This window comes from Lygodium microphyllum, unplaced genomic scaffold (assembly GCF_053477565.2).
Source record: "Lygodium microphyllum isolate KBCC unplaced genomic scaffold, Lygodium_microphyllum_v1.1.10 scaffold_56, whole genome shotgun sequence".
NCBI classification, from domain to species: Eukaryota; Viridiplantae; Streptophyta; class Polypodiopsida; order Schizaeales; family Lygodiaceae; genus Lygodium; species Lygodium microphyllum.
The window spans coordinates 654,486-664,223 of NW_028229539.1; positions in this window are offsets into that span (position 1 = coordinate 654,486).

A 9,738-nucleotide genomic window follows, 5' to 3' on the forward strand; every position below is an offset into this window, starting at 1 on the left:
AGCTCACCCTCTCTTCCTAGTAGCCCAATGGCACTTATATGGCTCAGTACAATAATGGATAGCATGATAATCATGGTCAACATGGCAATAATGGACAGCATGATAATCATGGCCAACATGGCAATAATGGGCTATATAACACCCATGGAAAGCATGGTTATCATGGGTAGTATGGGGTCAATGCATAACATGGCTTGTATGGACATCATGGGATGTACGGGTAGCATAGTATATATGGACAACAAGGCCCCATTCATCTCCATGACAAGATCATTCTTACAAGTACAATGGGAAATCACCATCCCCATTGGACTTGGAAGAATGGATCTCTAAATTGGAGTTGCACTTTAATATTTACTCGTGCACTATTGATGATTAGAAAATTATGTTTACCTCTCTCCATCTAGAGGGATTTTTCCATACTTGGTGGTGCTACATGAGCGCTAAGAATAATTAGTTTATTGATTGGGAAGAGATTAAAATGCATATGGTTCAAGTCTTTGTATCCTCGATGGAAAAAGAGCAGATGGCAAGACCCTGGTACCAATTTTACCATGTATGTTAAGAGCATTAGTGATGATGAAAAATTACACAAGTACATCTATGGATTAGAGCCTAGCTTGTTAGTTGATGTAATGGCTCAAAATCCTTCTACTTTATTTGATGCAATTGAATTGGCTAAAAGATATGCAAGGAAGTACCATAAAAATTAGCGTCTTTAGCAAGGTTTTGGATAGCCATGTAACCCCATGAGGCTAAGCCAATATGGTGGTGTTTTTAGAGGCAACCCCATACCTAGTAGTAACTCCAAAATCCTCACTTACTCCCCTTCCATGTTGAAAGAAAACATGGGACTTTCGGAATAACACTTAGCTCTAATAGTGAGGGTGAATATGTTGAAAATGGGCCCCAAAATGTATCATCCTCGAGTGGTCAAAGTGGCTAAAAATTCATTTTCCTAAATGTTGTAAAAGATCGAAAAGAAAACGGCTTGTGTTTTAAGTATGGAGATCAGTACACAGAAGACCATGCCTCAAAATGCCCCTACAAGACAACAACGGTGGTCAAAGTTCATAGCACTTATGTTAGGAGGATTGGCAAAATGATGAGATGCAATTACATACCTTGAATGTTGCAAATATCCTTACACATGCTGAAAATGAGAATTATGCAGAGGATTTTGACTAGGAGAAGTCCTATGTTCTAGAGCATGGGTTTCCCTTTTGACCTAGGTGGCTACCCGCCTCATGATATTGATTTGATCACTCCTACTACACCCCCTTGGGCTACCACTTTCCTTTACTCCATTTCCATGGATGCATTTATTGGCTCCAAAAGCCCCAACACCTTGTGCATTCAAGGAAGCATTAATGGAAAGCATGTATTTATCCTAGTAAATGGTGGTAGTATACACAGTTTTTTCTATAAATTAGCCATTGATAAGTTGAAATGCATCTCTACGCAATCACAGCACCCCATGAAAGTTCATGTATGAAATAGAGGAGAAGAAATCAACATAGATATATGCTCCAAAGTTTCCTTGTGCTTGGCTAATAACTATGTGGCATCAATTGATCTAATTGCATTAGACATGGGTCCCATTAATGTTGTCTTGGGTTGTGACTAGCTGAAATACTTGGATAACTTTTCTATGGACTTCTCTTAACTCTACATGGAGTTTGTTATGCATGGGCAACTCATCTATGAGAGGGAGTTCATGATAATGCTGATTTTCATCTAATTACAGCAAAGCAACTCAAATGGCAGTTTAGGAAATGCTCATAAATCTTTGTCTTACACTTGAATAAGAAAATTTTATAGTAGTCCTCACAAGTATCTAAGAATTTAACATTGAAAGCCTTACTAGAGGAGTATGGTTATTTATTTCAGATGCCTACAATCCTTCCTATTAAGAGGAAAGTGGACCACCTAATTGATCTAGAACCCCATTCTAAGCCAATGAATAAGCCACCTTATAAACTCTCCAAGTGTGAGCATAAAGAAGTTGCGAAGGAAATCAAAGAGTTACTTAAGATCAGGTTTATTGAAATGAGTTCCTCAACTTATGCATCTCTAGTCCTGCTAGTTAAGAAGAAAGATGGCTCTTTTTGCATATGCATTGACTATAGAGACTTGAGTAAGGTCTTACTCAAGAACCATTATCCTATCCTAAGAATTGATGACTTGTTGGATGATTCAAAAAGCGTACGGTACTACACTAAGATTGATCTGTGCTTTGACTATTATTAGATACATATGCGGGAGGGTGATAAGGTCAAAACCACTTTTAGGATTGATCTGGGCTTTATCATTTTCTAGTGATGCCTTTTGGATTGACAAATGCCCCCACCACATTTTAGAGCTTCATGAATAAAATCTTACATCACTTTCTTTCCAAGTTTGTGCTCTTATTCTTTAATGACATTCTTATTTACAACAAATCACTAAAGGAGCACTTGACACATATCAAGAGTGTTTGATGTCTTGAGAGAGCATAGACTATCTACTAAGGTAAGTAAGCACATATTTATGTAGACCTTAATGGAGCACTTGGGACACATTGTTAGTGAAAATGGCATACAAGCCAACCCCAAAAAGATGCAACGTGTTAAGGACTAGCCCACACCATCCAACACCACTTCATTATCTAATTTTCTTGGTCTCTCTTCATTTTATAGATGTTTTATCAAGCATTATGCCACCGTTGCAGCACCTTTGACAAATCGGTTAAAGAAGGAATCATTTTTTTGGGATAGTACTATTGATTGTAGCTCTAACTAGTTGAAGAAAATGCTTCATTCAGCCCCCATCCTCGTATACCATGACTTCTTGAAAGAGTTTACATTTAGTGTGATGCTAGTGGTAGAGGTATTGGTGATGTCTTACTATTGCAAGAGCATGGTGTGATTTCTTTTGAGAGCCATAAGCTTGATAAAAAAGAGATGTAGATGAATTTTTATGACCAAGAGAAGTTGGCCATCCTTCATGATGTTAAGAAATGGTACCATTATCTCTATGGCAGCACTGGTTTAGAGTGAAGAGTGACCATTGAGTCCTCCAATACTTCTTGGCTCAATTTACTTTGACTCCTAAGCAAAGGAGATGGGTGGAAGCCTTGCAAAATTATAATTTTTACATTTGATATACTAGGGACAAAGACAATATAGTGGTTGATTCACTGTCATGAATATGGACATGTAGAGTATCTTCCATTTTTGAGTTGCATAGTGATTGGATTAAGGAGCTTCAAGAGGCCTATTTTCCGAATGAGAAATTCAACCACATATTTGAGAAATTATAACATGGGATAATGGCCGAAAACTTTCAATATCATCTAAAAAATGGCCTTATATGGTTCCACAGCAAGATTGTCATCCTCTACACTTTCCACTTCACACAAAAGATCATGGAAGAGATGCATTTTGGACCCACTATTGGTCATTTGGGTATTTTCAAATCATATGATAGGATTGCCAAGAGTTTTCACTAGAAGGACCTATGGAGGGATATTAAGGATTTTGTGGATAATTGTGTCCTATGCCAAATGGAATAAGGATAGTCACAAAAGATTGGATTGTCTTTTACAACCCCTGCCTATTTCTGAAGGGAAATGGACACATATCACTATGAATTTCATTAATGGGTTGCCTACCTCCAAGAAAGTATAGAAGAGTATATATGTGGTAGTTGATAGACTCACTAAGGGTGCCCACTTTATTCTCACTTAGTATATTGCATCTCAAGTGGCCACTTAGTTTATGGAGCATGTGTTTAAATTGCATGGACTACTGTAGAAAAAGTTTATGATAGGTATGCTAAGTTTATACACAACTTTTGGCAAGCACTTTTCACATCTATAGGTACCAAGCTTGCTAAGAGGGTGTCAGTAAGTCAAACTAAGAGGGTGTTAATAAATGGTATGAGACACTACAAGATATAGACCTTATAGCGACGTTTAAAGCGACGAAAATACAAACAACAAAATTTGCCCCCGTCGTCGCAAAAAGCGTTGTTATTGATGACGCCATAGAATCGTCGCTATATCCGTCGCTATATGCGTCGCAAATGCGACGCATATAGCGACGGTTGCAGAGTATTTGCGACGCTCATAGCGATGCCAATAGCGACGCGTGCAGTAAATTTGCGACGCAAATAGCGACGGTAACAGAGAAAAAAAAAATTGTGGCAGGGCAGCAAGCTGCCTTGCCACATATAGCACTGTGTGCTGTATGAGAGCCATACAAAATAGTTTCTGCACTGCTGCATACAAAGCGTTTGCAAACAAAAAGAATGTATACTAAAATCATAAAACTGATACATGAAATAAATACATGATATCGCATAAAATGCGATTGGTACAATCATGAAACGCTATCACTAATACATAGAAAATGTCTACATAGATCGGGCGACTAAAAACTAAAGGTGTGTGAGCTCTAAGGATCCAAGGGCGAGCTACAAATCCTCGTCCCCCGAAAGCTCGTCCCGCTGCAAAGGAGCATCAAACGGATTCTGCAGAAAAAGAAACAACATATCAATCCACCATACAATAATGCATTCAAATATCTCATGGTAACTACGGACAAGAAAGATGAGTGACTTACAGGGCCACCGCGTCTATACAATCGGTCGATCAATGCCCTGAAACCGTGCCTCTCTGCATATCGAGTCTCAAGGCCTTGTAGATCGCAATTTGTAACGGAGTGCTGCAAAGAAAACAAAATGCTAACTGTTAGAAACATGATTGTCAGTACAAAGAATATCTCAAAAAAACAAATAAGCAAAACAAAAGAGAAACTTACAAAGTCCTCCAAATATGTCCTGTGGCCGCCACTCCCAAGATGATGTACCGATCCGGCCTCGATTCGTGCCCTCGCCGCCTCCCTCTGTTGACTCCAACGTCCTGGCAAATTTGTAGCCTCCTCCCTCAGTCGGCGCCAGTCGTCTGCATCTAACCACTCGGGCTTTGGAGCCCCACTCTTGATTGCCTTGCGTGCATCGGATCGTCTATGTGACATGTATGCACGCATGCAATCCATCATCCAGCCTGTAGAGAATCTATCCACTGCGGCTGGCACTGGGAACTCCTCGTGCAAGGATGCTACTATGTAGTCCTTGCTCCCCTCCGATATGTTCCTCCAATGATCCAGGACGTTGTGCCGAAAAACTTGTTGGCACAACTCCCTCATGCGAGCCATCACCCTCCTCCCCTCATCATTCATGATGATGGCTCCTGACCTGCCATCCACTAGGTATCCATAACCCCTAGGAGTATGCCTAAGATGGGCCCTCTCCCATCTCCATCCACGCTCCTGGGCATATCCAGGAGACCCCTGCACATCCGGTGTACCGACGGGGGTACCCTCTCCCGGAGTGCCACTCAAAGGGGTGCCACCAAAGGGGGTGCCACCAAAAGGAGTGCCACCAAAAGGCGTGCCATCTGCCGACGGCTGCGCAAAAGCGGGAGTAACTGGAGTGGACGTCCCCACAGGTGTGACAAATCCTGGAGGTGACGCAGCTCCAGCTGAACGACGAGACGGAGACACCACGTCCGTGTCTCCACAGCAGCACCCCCCTGATCCTCCTGCAGTCGTAGTCCCTCCCTCTGGCCCAAGTCGCGAGCGTCGAGATCGTCTGCTCGAAGCTGAAGCATCTGATCGTGCTAAAGCTGATCTAGCAGAGCGCCCTGAAGAAGAACGAGACAGCTCCTGATCTGCCATCTCTCTGAATCTCGCGAGCTGATCTGGAGACATGCGTGCCATCATGTCCTGAAACTCCTCATCACTCATCCCTCGACTCATCCTGAAAATGTCGATACCTGCACAGATAAAAAATGATGTTAGAATAATCAATTTAAACTATACAAAGCACATTAATATAAATCATTTTTGAAAAATCCCTCTTAAAATGCGTATCTTATCTACCTTTATGGAAGATCTAAACAACGAATTGAGTAATACAATTCTCCAAGAATGAAGTATTCTATGGTCCCATGTTAATCTCCTGACACAACTCTGCATACACTGGAAGGTCGATAGACATGTCACCACAAAAGAACGAGTCTGCCTCGTTCTCAAAAAATTCTACGACTTCTGTATTTCCATTATTGTTAGTCGATGCGGGCTCCAAGCTTGTGGTGGCCTCCACCCCTTGTAATATTGATCCCTCTATTTGCATATTTTCTTCATCTATGCCTGGAACATCGCTTTGATCATATACTCTCGCACCTCGAGGAGTTGAAGGTATAACATACCACCATCGAGGTTGTCGGAGGTTGAAGGTATAACATATCCAGGGAGTGCGAGAAAGCTGCACTCCCCCTTCAGCACTCGACTGCGGCCAAAGCGCCTCCATCTTACCTACCTCCTTTAAATCCATTCGTGACCCTATAGTGTCTCTCTTTCCTGTGATGTGGTCCCATAGCAAGCTGCCCACATTTTTGAAAATATGCATGGGATCCAACAAGTGGTTGACCTGTAAGTGGGTCCAATATGGCAACTCGTAGAAAACTGAGAACTGTCGCATTCCATTTGGATGTGATTTCGGGTTTACCATTTTCAGCTCGTACCAGCTTGCAGCGTTCATACGTGCTGGAGGTCGTCCAAGAAAACCTTCCCTGAGTTCATGATCCTCCGGCAAGAAAGCGGCGTGTCCTTGATATACCATCTTCTTCATGGTTCGTGACCTTCGGGAGTCTAACTGTGGCCCACACAATGGACATGCATGATAACCTGAGGTAACGAGACCTGCAAGGCGATCCACGACCTAGTGAATACTTGATTGAATGAAATAAAATATAGATATTACCAGCGAGAATAAAGGTCTGCTCACCTGAGCACTCTCCCAATCCCGGAAAGTCATGCATCGTCCACATGAGAATGGCTTGAATGTTGGCTGACCGCCGACCATCGCGCCTGCTTATATCTTGCACCGTGACCCCCTCCTCCCACAAAATCTTAAGCTCATCGACTAATGGACGAAGATACACGTCCATATTTTTTACTTTGTAGCGGCCCGGGACGAGCAAGCTAAGGATGAGATGTCCTTTCTTCGTAGAAAGCCATGGAGGAATGTTGTAGTTGACAAGCACTATAGGCCACACACTGTAAGAAGTCGAGCGCAGACCGAATGGGTTCACACCATCCATGGCGAGACCGAGCCGAAGATTCCTTGGCTCTCGCGCAAAGCCTGGGAAGGTAGAGTCAATGTGGCTCCATGCGTGCGAATCTGCTGATATTCGTTGAACTCCATCCGTGGACCTATTCTGCACATGCCACGTTGTCAAGCTTACCATGGCAGACGTGCGAAACATGTGGTTTATGCGGGGGATGAGCGGAAAGTGTCTGAGAACTTTTTGAGGGATGGTCTGCCCTTGCAAGTCCTGTCGATACCTGTGAGCACCACACTTTGGACATGTCTCCATAGTCTCGTATTCATCTCGAAACAATATGCAGTCGTTGATACATGCATGGATGTTATTGTAGTCCATGCCAAGCTTCCGTAAAACATGTCGTGCATCATTACGAGACTCAGGCATGGTGTTTGCAGGTGGCAATATATGATATTTCAATAACCTAAAAAAAATCATAAAACACCTTGAAAAAACACAAATGTTTGCAATAATACTGTTTAAAAAAAAACAATGAAGTCTATGTGCAAGGTACCTGAATAACTCAGTCACACTCGTATCGCTCCAACCGTATTTTGCTTGCACACTTAAGAGTGCAAGCAATGTCTTCAACCAAGATACTCGGCACCCATCATATAATGGTATGGATGCTTCCTCTCTAAGCGGGTCAGATGTCTCAACATCCATGGGAATCAATGCATCGATCATTGCCTCCATCTCAGGCTCCAAGATTGTAGGCAAGTCGGGAAGGTTGTCTGTCTCCTCTGGCATTGACGGTATAGATGGGCCTTGCGAGTGGTCGATTGGCTCCTGCAATCCATCCATCGCACGTCCATGAACTCTTCTAATTGGCCGCAAAGGGTGCACTCCCCCTTGGGTCGAGACATCACCCCCCTGGATACAAAATTTGCCAACAAGACCCAATCTTATTGTGTATGGTTTTCAATTAGCTTGAGAGTACAATGCATGAAAAATGCTAACTTCAAATTACCGTTTGCTGAAAATCCGCAATCGCCTGATCAATGATCTCAGATTGAAACTCGCCAAATCGTCGTACGTGTTCTATAGACAATCGGCGTTTTCGTCTAATTGCCAACTTGCATTGAGAGCAAGGACATGGGACACGCTGATTAAGATACGTCTCGCGGTCTTGAACAATAAGACCTTCTTCGTTTGCCATCTTATCTACATTACAGCAAACGAGGCTTAAATGGATAGCTTTATGGAGATGTAGGAGATGTACGTCAAGTTGCAAGTTGACCATAAACCTTGCATTGTATATAGTAGTCGAGAGATTTTTCGATGTTATATCTCGGCCTTGTATCATGCTCAACGATTTGTTTGTTCCGGTAGATAATTATTTGTTATATCTCGGCTTTGAGTATAAGTAATCCATTTTAAAATTAATGCGTGCCATCTATGAAATTTTATAACTATAGTAATAAAATTTATTTCAATCAATTCTACTCATAGTCATAAGACCTGAGAGAAATTATCCTATACTCAATTTAAGGGTTTCTTCTTCTATAACAATAATTTTGGGTTCATTTTGATGAAGTACGTGGCCCATGGCAAAGCACATTGCATACCATTATCAATAAGTCTATTATCTTAAATTTCCTTCCCCTCCCTCTCCCTCTCTTTCTCTCCCTCTCCCTCTCTTTCTCTCTTTCTCTCTTTCTCTCACCCTCTCCCTCTCCCTCTCGTTCTCTTTCTCTCCCTCTCTCATTTCCTTCTCCTCCCTCTCCCTCTCCCTCTCCCTCTCTTTCTCTTTTTCTCCCTCTCCTTCTCTATCTCTCTTTTCCTTCCCCTCCCTCTCCCTCTCCCTCTCCCTCTCTTTCTCTCTTTCTCTCTTTCTCTCACCCTCTCTCTCTCCCTCTCGTTCTCTTTCTCTCCCTCTCTCATTTCCTTCCCCTCCCTCTCCCTCTCTTTCTCTTTTTCTCCCTCTCCCTCTCTATCTCTCTTTTCCTTCCCCTCCCTCTCCCTCTCGTTCTCTTTCTCTCCCTCTCTCATTTCCTTCCCCTCCCTCTCCCTCTCCCTCTCCCTCTCCCTCTCTTTCTCTTTTTCTCCCTCTCCCTCTCTATCTCTCTTTCTCTCTCATTTCCTAAACAAGCAAAAAATAAAGTGATTTAAACATCCTCCAAGCAAAAGGGAGAGGGAGAGATACAATGCACTCTCCCTCTCTTTCTCTTTCTATCCCTCTCTCATTTCCTTCCCCTTCCTCTCCCTCTCGCTCTCTTTCTCTCTCATTTCCTCTCCTAAACAAGCAAAAAATAAAGTGATTCAAACATTAAACAAGCAAAAGGGAGAGGGAGAGAGAGAATGCACTCTCCCCCTCCTTCTCCCTCTCTTTCTCTTTCTCTCCCTCTCTTATTTCCTTCTCCTCCCTCTCCCTCTCCCTCTATTTCTCTTTCTCTTTCTCTTTCTCTTTCTTTCCCTCTCCCTCTCCCTCTCCTCTCTTTCTCTCTTACTCTCTCGTTTCCTCTCTTCAACAAGCAAAAAAGAAAGTAATTTAAACATTAAACAAGCAAAAGGGAGAGAGAGAGAGAGAATGCACTCTCCCTCTCTTTCTCTCCCTCTCCCTCTCCCTCTCCCTCTCCCTCTCCCTC